This window comes from Neophocaena asiaeorientalis, unplaced genomic scaffold (assembly GCF_003031525.2).
Source record: "Neophocaena asiaeorientalis asiaeorientalis breed wild unplaced genomic scaffold, Neophocaena_asiaeorientalis_V1.1 scaffold684, whole genome shotgun sequence".
Taxonomy (NCBI): domain Eukaryota; kingdom Metazoa; phylum Chordata; class Mammalia; order Artiodactyla; family Phocoenidae; genus Neophocaena; species Neophocaena asiaeorientalis.
Genome location: NW_020174048.1, coordinates 7,611,484 through 7,616,185, shown reverse-complemented (window position 1 = coordinate 7,616,185; position 4,702 = coordinate 7,611,484). Strand labels below are relative to the sequence as shown.

The 4,702-nt window shown below is 42.3% G+C and overlaps 1 protein-coding gene across 1 annotated transcript in view; it reads left to right on the top strand.

The window, feature by feature from the left end:
* TPP2 (tripeptidyl peptidase 2) overlaps positions 1-4,702 on the top strand; it is a 67,764-nt gene that overhangs the window by 256 nt on the left and 62,806 nt on the right. The gene's annotated exons all lie outside the window — the stretch shown is intronic.

The following is a 4,702-nucleotide window of genomic DNA, read 5'->3' as shown; positions in this document are numbered from 1 at the left end:
GTGCCTGTTATTTGCAAAGGAGGATTTTACTGTTTTGTTATTCATGGGAGCGGGGGGTGGGAAGGAAACAGGGAAGGGGCAAATGACCTATCAGAACTTCATTTTTATTGCTGTCGTTCGGGAGGTTTGGTTTGGGGAGGAATAGTTTATCTTGAAACACGAAAGCCGGCTTTCAAGAAGATAACTCGGTCAACTTCCGGAATTGTTTCCTCTGGTAGTTTTATGTATTCTATTTTTAACCCTCTTCCGCAATGTACTTGTTAGGGTCAGTGAAACGCATGGCTTAGTCTTTGATATAAAGAAGAACCCAACTTTGTTTTTGGCTAACTCTTCAGACTGCATTAAATTATCCTTCCGTATTTTTTTTTCAGCCTCAAAATGTAAGACAACATACTTCATGATTTTTTAAAGTTATTTTGTTTTGCCCTAGCCACCTTTGAAATCGTTAGATCAGGGTACCATGCCGAAAGGTAATTTTTTAAAATGTGTCTCTCTGTTGAAAGCATTCTCATTAAAGTCTTCAAAGTTTGACTTTTGTAAATTTAGTAGCCTGAGCCTTACACCGAAACCCAGCAATAAACGATTTCACAGTTTCAAGACTCATCTCCCAAATGTCTAACCTAATCCTCCTGTACGCTGATCTCTTCCTTGTATCAGTCTTTCCCCTGTATTTCTTAAAACCCTGAAGTTTAATAATTCTCCTCCCCCGTGCCTCTCCCTCCTCTGCATCCCTTATTGTGCTCTCGTATAACTGAGGTAGCATTTTGGAAGTTAGGATGTAATGCCGGGGGTGGGGTGGGGGGTGGGGAGGGAACCAGTCCGGTTCCCAGTCCGACCGACTCTAGAGAATCCCTCTGGGAACGTTGCTCCCTCCTGTTCATTCTTCAGCAGCACTCTGGAGCGCAGGACCCCTCATGGTGGCCCTGCCAGGCAGCTCTGGTGCATCAGAGAGGAGCAGGTGACGCGTTCCCTCCTGGTAGCTCTGGTTGTCCAGTTTTCTTAAGAGCTCCGAAGATGTACAGCAGTGACAGCTATCACCTCATTGAGGCTTCATTACCGTGCAGTAATGGTTTCCATTCTGGTGTGGTGTGTGTTTACTTTTTATAGGGATAAGTGGGAGGAGAACAGCTGGAGTAAGTGGTCACTGGCCCTTTTGTCCGGATAATAAGGGGATCAGAAGAGTTTGGAGGAGTAATGTCTCAGTAAAAATGCTTTTGTAGAATTTCCCGGACCTGCTTATCAAATAATTCCATTACTCTCTCTATAAAGTAGCAGTAATTCTCATCCCACAGTGTTGCTCTGAAAATTGAGGCGATTAATTACATGTGACTTCTTAAAGTGCTCATGGAAAGTGTTAAACAAACACTGATTTTTTTAAGCAAGGCTATTTAGTAGAGGGAGTTTATGCTGGATCTTGAATCACCATCTCTCTGAAGGATGAATACGCATTAGATATTATGTGCATGTAATAATAAATGTTTGAGCAACAACATATTTGAAGTAAAATGAAAACATAACTCTTCTAACAACTTGAACTCTGAGAGATTGACCTAAACGTGGCCATCTGAAAGAAGTTCACTAAGGTGGCTTGCAAACATGAGTGGATTTTTAAGGTTTTTTTCCCCCCTTTACCTTTAACAAATGTATCTTGTAGATCTGTGTATACATCATTAAGATGAGACGGTGGATAGAAATAAAGTGGAAGGAAAGAGTGAAATGGGAAGAGGAGGTTGAACTGGACATTTGGAAAGGCAGATGGTGTCTGAGTAGGGGACTAGGAGTGCAAGGGAGAGTTTTCAGGAACACAGTGGGGAGTCCCATTCTAGTCCCATTCTTCGGTGACGACCTTGGGCCCAGTTCTCTTGTGATAGCGTGTAGGCTTCATTAAATGTAGAGGGTGGCCAGCATGAGAGGAGGAGTAATTAAATAAATGGTTAAGTCTTTTCCTCAGCAAATATTCAGGCACCTGCCAGGTCCCTAACATTCTGCGTTAAGAGATGATGTAGTCCTGCAGATAACTGTTAACAGAAGTTGATCAGGGGACCAGTGAGAGCTGGAGCAATCAGGCTTCGCGGACAAGAGATGAGGCTTGGACTGGACCTGGAAATAAACCCATGGTAGCCAGCGGGTCTCCTGGCTGCCATTGGTCACCCTTCACATGGCCAAAGTTACTTTCCTTAAAAAACAAAACAAAACACAACCCATCACACCTTTGCTTAATATAAAACAGAACTATTTGGGCATCCCAGTTGTCTTTGCGTTGAAACCCCCAGATTTGAACTTTGCACAGCTCTTTGCCATTCAGCTCCAGCTCTTTGCGTAGCCTCGGTTCTCATCCGACCATTTCTGTCCACATCCACTCTGCCCACCATTGAAGCACCCTGCCTGTGCTTCCACCAACAGCATTTCACAGCTTTGCTCTCACCCAGATGTTCCAGGTCTTTCCCCAACACATGCCTTTGCATGTGGGGTTTAATCTGCCTGCAGGCCTTCTACAATCACCTGTAAACACCTACTTAATCCCTTAAGACCAGCTGGGCCTTCACCTGTTACCTTTGGGGTTATCTAGTGATATTAATTCAGCCCCCCCACTGTGTATTTATGTGTGTGTGCCAACCGCTGTGTTAGGACCTGGGGGTTCAAAGAGGAGTAAGGCCCAGTCCCTGGTGACAGTTATTCAGTTTGCTCTCATAGCAATTTTTTCATATCCTATAGCACTTAAAAGAAATTTTTTTTTTTTGGCCGCACTCAGGCCCTCAGCAGTGAAAGCACGGAGTCCTAACCACTGGACGGCAGGGAATTCCCTAAAATGTTTCATTTTAGTATATCGGCTTATATACCTTTTTCCTGGTTCAGTTAAAATTCCTTGAAAGCATATATCCAAATTCATTTTGTATGAAATGTGCTTGTAACATTTTGTGTTGAATGGAAAAAAAATGTATATATGTGATAATGTCCACAATTTCCTCATGGGAAAAAAACAGTTTGGGAAGGAGGAAGTAGTCCTGTAAAAGTCTTTCTAATTTTACCTTCACTAAAATATAATGGAGTACAGTAAGGAAGTTATCATAGGTATGTACTTGGTTACTAATAGTGGGTGCTCTCCATTAATTTAAGTTTTATTACCTCCCTTTCAGTTAGCCTTTCCTGATTCCCCCAAGCTGGCTTTTGTGTTCTTAACATGCTTTCCTAGACACTGTCCTTATCATTATTATTTATTGTCCTATATTGCTGTTCTCTTTTTTTTTAAAAATAAATTTATTTATTTATTTGGCTGTGTTGGGTCTTCGTTGCTGCATGCGGGCTTTCTCTAGTTGCGGCGAGCGGGGCCTACTCTTCCTTGTGGTGTGCGGGCTTCTCATTGCAGTGGCTTCTCTTGTTGTGGAGCACGGGCTCTAGGTACGTGGGCTTCAGTAGTTGCAGCACGCAGGCTCAGTAGTTGCGGCGCACGGGCTTAGTTGCTCCACGGCATGTGGGATCTTCCTGGACCAGGGCTCGAACCTGTGTCGCCTGCTTTGGCAGGCGGATTCTAAACCACTGTGCCACCAGGGAAGTCCTGTTCTCTTTTCTCATTTGTCTTCCCAACTGGATTGTAAGCTTTCTGAAAGCAAAGCCTGTCTTATTCATTCATCATTATGTTCTTAGAATAACATTTAATAGTGTTTGTTTATGACATACCATTCTTTGCTTAAAGGAGTATTTTCAGTATCTTCCCTGAAATTTCAAGTGGATGCTTATACGTTCACTTTGGCTTGTGCAGGATAGTTTGCGAACCTTCCCCCTTTTGTTCCAATCCTCTACAAACCCTCACCAACTTCACTATAACTGTTTCAGTGGAGACGCAAAGTAACGTAGATTCTTGATGTTCGGGGAGAATATCTTTGGGCCATTTCTGTTCTGTTCGGCCAGTGGCGCCCAGTAAGCATCTCAGTCTCCCACCCCGTTCCCAGGGCTTATCACCTTAGCTCTCCTCATAGTAACTGTGCCTTCAGGCCCATGGTACCCCTCCCCGTCCTCAAAGATGAGGGATAGAGTTCCAGTGTTAGCAGTTCAGTTTCCTGGCCTCCTCCCAGAGCCCCTCTACAAAATTCTCAGCTGATTTGCCTTTTTAAAACCTGTCCTTCCTAATCCTAAACTCCCTCTTGTATCTTCTTATCTCCAGTGGAGTGGTTCCCTTTACCTAATGGTTGAAGGAAGGAGTAACTGCATGTATGAGAATTTTTAATGAGAGAGAGAGAGAGAGAGAGATCCTAGTGAGTAAAGCTTGTGGCAGTTGTAGATGGTAAATAAACCACTAAATCCCGTTAGGCTTTCTTCCTTTGCTCACACTCATAATGAGGTTTCTAATGAGAGGGATCCATGTCTGACTTGTTAGTGATCTCTTGTGATTCTCAATCTCAAGTCACCGAAGTTGTTTGGTCATTGAACGAGAAAGCAAAGACAAATGGTTTGTGTTCTTAGGGCTGTGGTGTAGCTTTCAAATTATGTGCTTATTTGGAATACATTTTAAAATAGATTATTTGCTTATGGTCTTAGTACATGATCTGGCTAGTTTTAACTTTATAGGAGAGTATTAACTTCCTCTTAGTGGCTTCTATTTTTGTTAGATTTTCTTACATTTTTCTTCATTCCTTTATTTTCATTTTATTTTATTCTTTTTTTTTTTTTTTTTTTTTTTTTTTTTTTTTTTTTTTTTGGCTGT